The sequence below is a fragment of the Dasypus novemcinctus genome, chromosome 15, assembly GCF_030445035.2.
Source record: "Dasypus novemcinctus isolate mDasNov1 chromosome 15, mDasNov1.1.hap2, whole genome shotgun sequence".
Taxonomy (NCBI): domain Eukaryota; kingdom Metazoa; phylum Chordata; class Mammalia; order Cingulata; family Dasypodidae; genus Dasypus; species Dasypus novemcinctus.
Window position 1 is genome coordinate 106,807,587 of NC_080687.1, and position 9,525 is coordinate 106,817,111.

General features: G+C 43.8%; 1 pseudogene; it reads left to right on the top strand.

Annotated features, from left to right (window-relative positions):
* The first annotated feature begins 4,718 nt into the window (after positions 1-4,718).
* On the top strand, positions 4,719-9,293 carry LOC105744807 (potassium voltage-gated channel subfamily B member 2-like; annotated as a pseudogene).
* The last annotated feature ends 232 nt before the right edge of the window (positions 9,294-9,525 follow it).

Here is a 9,525-nt window from a genome sequence, read left to right on the forward strand (position 1 = left end):
AGATCTTTTATTACTTTTCCAATGTTCTGCTCCCCTTCCTGGTTTTTAGTTTGTTCACTGGATTCAGCCATGTTTTCCTGATTATTGGTTTGGTTTGTAGTTTTTTGTTGCTGTCTGGTCATCACTTTATCTTGACAGGTTTAATCAGTTCCTTAGCTTCTTTGTCTAGTCTTGGGGGTTAATTAGTTGTTGTTCATGCATAAGTGTTATGTCTTCTCTTTGTCACTTTGTTCTTCTTACTCTATTTTCTTGTTGCTGGCTAAGTTCACTTTGAAGGAAACTGTTAGGGCCAGGGAAAGCAAAATGAGTAAGAAAAGAAAATGTATAAAGTAGTATTGGTAATAAATGTTAACAGAGCAACAATGTGAGATCTGGGAGAATGGATATTAGATTCATGTAAGTTGTGTAGAGTTAGAGCAGTAAGTAGAGTACCTATAATGAGACAGTCAACTGAATATGGGGAGGAATATAGTATGAATTAAAAAGCCAGTGTTCTCATGAGAGAGGGAAAGAGAAAAGAAAGAAAATAATATCAAGAGTGGATAAAAGGCAGAAAACAGAACAAAGGTACTAGAAATAAAAAATCAGACAATTTGGGGGCCAAAGAAAGGGAGGTGGAATATAAGAGAAACAGTAGATGAGGGAGGATAGCAAGATTTGGGGGACAGGAGATAGTGTAGGTTTCCAAAATCAATACACACGGAAAAGAGGAAATGGAGGGTGAGGAAACACAACAAATGTGAAGTGCTCCCTATAGCACCTATTATATAAAGAAAATAAAATAAGAAGAAAAAGAGAGAAAAGAAAAAAAAGAGAAGAGAAAAAGTGGGTGGGCAAAGAAGGGGGGGCAAACAAGCAAGAAAGAGAAAAAAAAACTAAATAAATGAAAAAGGACCTGAGGGGATAAAATGGGAGAAAAGACCAGGAGACCATGCAATATTAGCACCCAAGAGAAAACAAAACAAAACAAAACCACAAAGGCCGAGGGCTAGGGCAATCAAGGACCTCAGATGGACCCCAGGGCATGGTGGATTCAGGGATGGGAAGTCTGCGACACTGCAGAGTCAAGGTTTGTGAGTCTCTGGAGTGTGGGCCACCAGGCTCTAGGGAACACAGACCTGGCCAACAGGGGGCCTGGGAGCACTGCAGCACAACACAGCCTTCAGGGATCCCCGCAGCTGGGCACCAGCCCTAAGGGGAGGGGTTCTGCCCACAACCTCTGACCTCTGTGTCAGAAACCGAAAGTTCCACCTCTTACAAGATTCTCCTCTGCCACTGTCTCACCAAATCAACATCCAGATACTTCCTGCCCTGCAAGCCCCCTGAAACAGCCTACTCAGGGTTTGGGAACACCCCACACAACAAAGTTCCCAGCAATTGCCACAGCCGGCCGCCAGCCCTAGGGGGAGGGGCTCCAGCCAGAACCTCCGACCTCCATGTCAGAAACCCAAAATTCACCTCTCTCAAGAATCTCCTCCGTTACTGTCCACCAAATCGACATCCAGCCACCTCCTGCCCTGCAAGCACCCAAAACAGCCTGGTCCAGCAGGACTCCAGCCCTACTCGCTGCTTCTTTGCAGGAGAGATTATGAGTCAGTCAACTGAATATGAGGGGGAGTATATATGAATTAAAGGCCAGTGTTTTCAGGAGAGGGGTAAAAAGAAAATAATACAAAGAGTGAATAAAAGACAGAAAACAGAACAAAGGTATTAGAAATAAAAAGTCAGAAAATTTGGGGGCCAAACAAAGAGAGGTGGAATGTAAGAGAAACAATAAATGATGGAGGATAGAAAGATGTAGAGAAAAGGGGATAGTGTTGGTGGCCAAAATCAATACACACAGAAAAGAGGAAATGGAGGATGAAGAAACACAGCAAATGTGAAGTGCCCCCTGCAGCACCTAATATAAGAAAAAAATAAAAAAGAAGAGAAAGAAAGAAAACGTTTTAAAAAAAGGGGGGGGAAGCAAGCAATAAAAAGAAAAGGAGAAGAAAAGAAAAGAAAAATAAAAATAAAAAAGGGGCGTTTGGGGGGTAAAGAGGAAGGAAAAGCCGGAAGACAAACCAATGACAATAACAAAAAAACCCAAAGTTTCAAACTAGGACTCGTCTTTGCAGTGAAATAAAATACTTAGGAATCTGAGGTTCCCTCTTTCTCCCTTCCTCACTTCCCTCTTTCCCAGGGCAGCAGGAAAGTTGCATGAGAGGCTCAGTAGGAGGTTCAAGGAGTAGGTCCTTGGTGAATCAACTCAACGCAGAAGACAATGACTCTTTATTTCCCATGAGAGGGCTCCTACACCTCACCAGGAACCCCAAATATGCTATTGGAAGGTTGGAAAGCACATCCTATGGTCCCTCTCCCTTAGGTGTGCTAGGGGAGGGCTAATTGATATATTTTTAAAAGATTTATTTATTTATTTATTTACTTATTTATTTATTTATTTATTTATTTATTTATTTTTCCCCTTCCCCTCCCCCAACCCCAGTTGTCTGTTCTCTGTGTCTATTTGCTGCATGTTCTTTGTCTGCTTCTGTTGTTGTCAGCAGCACGGGAATCTGTATTTCTTTTTGTGGCATCATCTTATTGTGTCAGCTCTCCATGTGTGTGGCACCATTCCTGGGCAGGCTGCACTTTCTTTCATGCTAGGCGGCTCTCCTTAGGGGGTGCAGTCCTTGCACGTGGGGCTCCCCTCTATGGGGGACACCCCTGCGTGGCAGGGCACTCCTAGCATGCATCAGTACTGCACATGGGCCAGCTCCACATGGGTCAAGGAGGACTGGGGTTTGAACCACAGATCTCCCATTTGGTAGACGGTCGTCCTAATCACTGGGCCAAATCTGCTGCCTGCTAATTGATATTCTGACTCCTCCTTCTCCCAGACCAAGTTTCCTATCCCAGAGCGTCTAGGTAAATTGGGCTTTTTCAGCAGATTCATCTCTCCTTTCTTCCCAGGCTCTCCCTAAGCTAGCTGGTATGCTCCTCCCAGCTCAAAAAAATAAAAGGGGGCGTGACCATAAAATTTAATCCACTCACCTATCCCCTCCATGTCTCCCCCTAAATCTCTTGCACTCACAGAGTCAGTCCAAAACCAGAGGGCTAGGGTAATCACGGACCTCAGGGAGCACTGGACTGGGGAATGGGAAGACCAGGGTGGGATATTGCAGACTCAAGGTATGTGGGTCTGTGGAGCATGAGCTGTGGGGGCTTAGGGGACATGGACCCCAGAACCACACATCCGGGAAACATGGGGCTTTGGAACACCACCACACAGCCAGCAGTTTTCAGGGACCACTGTGGCCACCAACCCTAGGGAGAAGGGTCCTGCCCACAACTTCTGACCTCCATGTCAGAAACCCAAAATTCTACCTCTAACAAGCACCACTCCTGTCACTGTCTCTCTAAATCAATGTCCAGACAGCTCTGGCCCTGCAAACCCCTGAAACAGCCTGCTCTGGGAGGACTCCAACCCCACCCAGACACTTCTTTTCAGGAGAGATTATGAGGTGCACTCCCTCAGATGCCATCTTGCTCTGCCCTAGAAATAAATAATTTAACATGAGATTTTGAAGAGAAAAGGCCTGGGCTTAAAGGGAAAGCTGAGAGTCACTGTAAAGTCATATGTAAAGGTTTTATTTTAGCCTGTGATTAAATCATAATGTACTTGCTGTTCTCAAAAACCTAGTGAGGGGAGAAATGTAAAAAATCAGAAAATTCTAATACAGGACTGGGGTGGGGTGCAGCATTAGAGGTGAACTCAGAGTGTAATAGGGCTTACATAGTGGACCTAAGGGGCTCAGGAATCCATAATTATAGTTGATAGGACAAGGTCACTGAAGTTTAGGGTTTGCTCTTTCTGTCCTGAGCAACTGGTCAGAACACATGATCTTTGCATAACAAAAATTTTAATACTTTTATAATAACTTATAGGCCATCTATTATATGGCTATGACTCTTAAGTAGAATAAACTTTTTAAAAACAAGCTTTAAAAATAGTAAATCCTTAGAACAGTGATCTCTTTTTATTGGTCTGTTCCATTTCAGATCATAGAATACAGCCCAGTTTAGAGATAATGTAATGGTTGTTAAGCAGACTGACCAAGTCCCATAGTTCTTATGTGGTAAAAATGGGCACTCAAACTCAGATTGCTCTGATTCTGAAACTCAAGCTCTAATTTAATCTCTTCTACTGAATCTCATTGATAGCATCATGAATACAGTCAAATTATTTATTGAGTCACCATTCATTAAATGATGCTCCCTTAGTAATTCTCTCCTAAATGTTTCTTGTTAATCATGTCCCACTCAATCATAGTTTCTCAAGAATTTTTTTCAGTGCTGCCTTTACTTCCTTGTTCCTTAGGGTATAGATGAGTGGGTTAAGCATGGGGGTCACCACGGTATAGAAGAGGGAAAAACACTTTCCCTGGTCCTTGGCTCTGTTCTTGGCTGGCTGCAGATACATGAAGGTGATGGTTCCATAGAAGATGATGACCACCATCAGGTGAGAAGAGCAGTCCCAAACACTTTATGTCTTCCAATGGCTGACTTGGTCTTCAAAATTGCTTGAGCCATGTATCCACATGAGGTTAGGATGGTGACAAAGGCACCACCAGGCATTATATGCTAACCACAAAGCACTCAGGCTTGTTGAGTGTGGTGTCCACACATGCCAATGTGATGAGCACAGGGACCTCACAGAAGAAATGATCCACCTGGCGATGACCACAAAAGGGAAGCTGAAGGGTGAGTGTAGACTGAATCAATGTGATGGCCACCCTACTAAGCCATTATAGAGGCCAAGACATGGCAGAGCTGATGATGAATGACAAAAGCATAATGTTGAGGACAGCAAACTGTAGCATAGCAATCATTGGACATCATAGTCAGGAGAATACACTCAGTGGAGCCCAGTGCAAGGGAGACATAGAGTTGAATCACACAGCCTCCAGATGTGATGGACTTACCTGAACCCCACAGGTTGCTAGAAGCAGGGGAATGATAACTGCTGATGAAGAAGAGGTCCAGAAGGGAGAGATGGGAGGTGAAAAAGTACTTACGAGTGTGGAGTTTAGAGTCCAAGATGGACACCAAGATGATAGTAGTGTTGCCTAGAAGGGCCATAAGGTAATGGAAAAAGATGTCTCCAAAGAGAACCAGCTCCAACTGAGGCTTGTCTGAAAAACCTATCAGAATGAATCCAAGGAGGGCAGTCTCATTGGTCCACTGCATTGCTCTCATTTTAAGTCCTGAAAGATCAAGTCATATAATGTATTAACCTCAGGAATTTTATGTCAAATCCATGACAGTTAAGACTTAGTGAGGGAAATCAAACTTTGGAAATAGGTGAAGAGAAAAGGCCAAAGTAGAGAACACCACTGTGTGATATCTTTGATTAATCCATGAGCACAATCTATTTGCCATAGGTTTTCCATCTACCTTGAGGACAAAACAAAAGGTCATAGTGATTATAAAGTTAGAATGTACAAAAGATTGAAGTTTTCCCCACATTTTCATGTGCATTAACTTTTTCAATGTAAAGGTAATGGCATTTTGTAGAAACTATGTGAACTATAAATACCAGAGAAATATAGTGCATTAGGAAAATCTGCCAAATGGATAGGTAGATTAGGTAGACACAATGATGAAATACATCAGAGAGTTCATGATCACGTTTATGCATGCAATGTATTATGAGAATGCAGAGGAGTTTGAGTAACCTATGGAATGATATATTTGAGATTAGTTCTAGGGTGACCTGACAACCTACTCTTACAGAGATGCAGAGTTAAAAATCCAGGCCTAAAGAATTGCAATAAGTCTAGAAATGGAGGTGACACTATAGGTTGGCATAGAAAGAGAAAAAAAAAAGTGAGTAGCTCACTAAGTTGAAGTAATTATAGTAAAAAAACTCTTAAAGTCAGAATCTAGAATATAGGTTACCAGGGGAGGAGGTGGGGATAGGAAATGGGAATTTAAAGCCTATAGGTACTGGGTTCCTATTTGAAATCATGGAAAGGTTTTGGGAATGGATGGTGTCGACGGTACTACAACATTGTGAGTGCAATTAACAACACTGAAATACATTACTGCATGTGATTAAAAGGGGAAATGTTAGATAGTATACATAGTAACAGAATAAATTTTTTAAAAATCCTTGGAACTACACTACACAGTGAATGCTATGTTACACAACGGACTCTAGTTAATAGAACAATTATAAAAATATGCTGTCATCAATTGTGACAAATGTGCCACATCAGTGCAAGGTGTTGGTAGTAGAGGGGTAATAGGAACCCTGTATTTTGTGAATGGTTGTTTTGTAAACTCACAACTTCTCTAATAAAGGAAAAAAATTAAAAAGCAAGTAACTAAATTTGGAAGGGATTATTGCCTATATGGACTAAATCAAATAACAGGATATGGTAATTAAAGATAAGTTTGAGTCAATTTTTCAAAGACCTTAAATGTCATTAAACCTTATTTGGATATAATTGGGTAGAGAAGTAAGGTCTTTGTAAGAGGGATGTGGTTTTGTTTGAATTTTCTTTTTAAAGATATGCATCTACACAGTGTAGTAAAATTTAAAACAGAAACCCCTCTAATCCAGAAACTCTGTTTAAAAAATAAGCGGATATTGTGTGCGCCCCAGTCGGCGAGCTGCAGGGCGGGGAAGGCTCCCCAGCGCGCCGCTCTTCCCCCACGCCCAGCGCGATCCCTGCGCACACACAGCCGCTGCCTCCCTGCCCCGCTGCCGGGCCTCGGGCTGCCAAGGCGGTGGGGACTCTTCCGCTGTGCTGCCCACTTCGGCTCCTTCCTCGCACTGGATTTCCTCTTTGATAACCCATCCTTCTTCTGTCTGGGCCATGGCAGCGAGCCCCGCGTGGGGAAGGGGTGAAGAGTGAGGAAGACTATGGTTCTTTGAAAAGGTGCCTTAGCTTTCTCCCTTTACCTCTCCTTCGAGCCTTCCTCCTAGAGACGGTGAACCAGAGTCAGGGCCGTACAGACAAGCAGGAGCCCCAGCCGGGGAGACCCTCCTCTGTGGAGGGGAGGGTTTTCCAGTGACAAATCATTAGCGAAGGGAATCGTCGCGGGGACAGGAGCCCGGCGGGAGCGGGAATCCCACAGCCTCTGTGGTGCCCGAGCCTGTGCCTCAGCTGAGCGGGTCTGTGGAGCTGCCTGCGTCTGTGGAGCTGCCCGTGTCTGTGGAGATGCCTGTCTCCAAGGGACAGTGCTTCAGTTGACTTTCCCGCAGCTTGTTCTACCAAAGACCCTAGTCCTGAGGTTTTGTCTAGTTCGAATTGGCAGAAAAGGCTCCCCCTGGGTAAACAGGAAGACTTCAAGGTTGACACTGTCTCTTCCACCAGAACCAGTGGGCTTTCTCAGGAGCAAAACGTGCTCTAGGAGAGTCAAAATCAAAGGAGGGGCCTCAACCGCCAAGTTCTGTGGAGAACGTTGACTGGCTACCGAGGACACTCTTGGGGAAGCTTCAAGAGTGCAACACCCTTGGGAGCCTCCTGGAGTGTGTGATGACTATAATTTGAACGAGAAGGCTCCATATCCAGGAGGCTTCACTTCCATTTTAAATTTCTACTGAACACGAAACTCCATGTGATGGAAGAAATGTGGGCTCTCTCTTTTGGCCAAGAGCTTGATTACTGGGGAATTGATGAGATTTATTTAGAGTCCTGCTGTCAAGCCAGATATCATCAAAAGAAAGAGCAAATGAATAAAGAACTGAGGCATGAGCCCGAGGCAACGAGAGAGCAAGAGGGAGAAGAGTTTGATTATATGTACTGCCCTGAGAAAGGAAGAAACTGGGACTTGCTGGAAAAACCAAACTGATTAGTAACTGCAAAGCCATGAAATATAAAATCATTTGCAGTGTGGTTCTGATTTTGGAGTCAAAGAAAACTGCGATCTACTGATTGTCCACCTTGGACTTTCCAGTTTGCTTTGTCTAAAAGTTTGGAAGATCTTAGCCATCATGTCTATCCTATTCATTTTACACTTCATCATTATTTTATCACTCAACACATTACAGGAGCTGCAGGAAACAGATGAATTCAGACAACCAAATGACAACCCCCAGTTAGCACATGTGGAAGCTGTGTGTATTGCTTGATTCATGGGAGTACATTTTATTTTTCCTATCCTCATGCAATAAATGGAAGTTCTTTAAAGGCCCACTAAACATCACTGATTTGCTGTCTATCTTACCTTACTATGTCACCCATTTTCCTGATGGAATCCAACAAAAGCAAGCTACAGTTCCAGAACATGAGGTGTGTTTCTCAGATCTTCTGATTCATGCATATCCTGAGAATCCTAAAACTCAAAAGACATCCAATAGGCATGCAGTATCTGGGTTTCACCCTCAGACAGAGTTACAAAGAATTGGACTCACTGATACTGTTTTTGGCAATGGGGATCATGATATTTTTCAGCCTGTCATCTTTTGCTGAGAAAGATGAAGATGCTACCAAATTCACCAGTATCCCCACATCATTTTGGTGGGCCACCATCACCATGACCATTATAGCCTATGGTAACATTTACCCTAAAACACTATGAGAAAGTCAGGGGTGGCCTCTGCTGTATTGCTGGGATCCTGGTTATTGCCTTCCCCATCCCAATCATTGTAAACAAATTTTCTGAGTTTTACAGGAGCAGAAATGCCAGGATAAAGCAATTAAAAGGAGAGAGGCTCTGAAGCAGGGGAAGGGAATGGAAACATCATTCTATGAACTTAAGGTATGACTTTGGTGGATGTATGGAGCTGAGAGATGTGGCTGTGGAGAAGGCAGGAGAGTTGGCCAATATGAAGGACACAGCCAATGATTATTAACTGTCTCCCAGCCTATAGAAGTGGGCTGGGAAGGCACTCTCCAAAACAAGTTCCTACAAGTCTTAGGAGAATAAGCACCAGAAAGTTAGCCAAAAAGAATCCCATGAGCAGCTGAACAACACTCCTTCCTTCAGCCACAGCACCTAAGTGACCAGAAACTGGAGATGCTATACAATGAAATCACCAAGGCATAGCCACCAAGGAACAGTATGAGACCATCTGCATTTGAGGAAGAGATTGAGGTGGAAGAGGTTGCCTGCTCCCAGAGCAGCTGGCCTTGGTGCACACCAAGATCATGATGGACATGAAAAGTATTGACAGCATTGACAGCTTTACCAGCTGCACCACTGAATTCACTGAGACAGAATTTTCCCCTGCCACTGCCCTCTGCTTCCCACTTGCAGGGGAAGTTCCTCACTGGCATTATGTGGACAGAAGAGCACCATAGAGCCTAGGCACCCTGTTTCTAACACTTAGACAGAGAGAAAGGGCTGGCTGTGTAGGATGCTGCCTTGGCACATCATCCAATTGACATAGCTGTGAACCTGAATGCCCATGGTTCCCAGGGTGGCCCACAGTCCTCCACAGTCTGGCATTGTCCCTGACAGCCCTAAGAGCATGCTGAAAGGCAACAACTCACTCAAGCCCAGATTTCTCAATGTGAACTCTCAGGAAAGTAG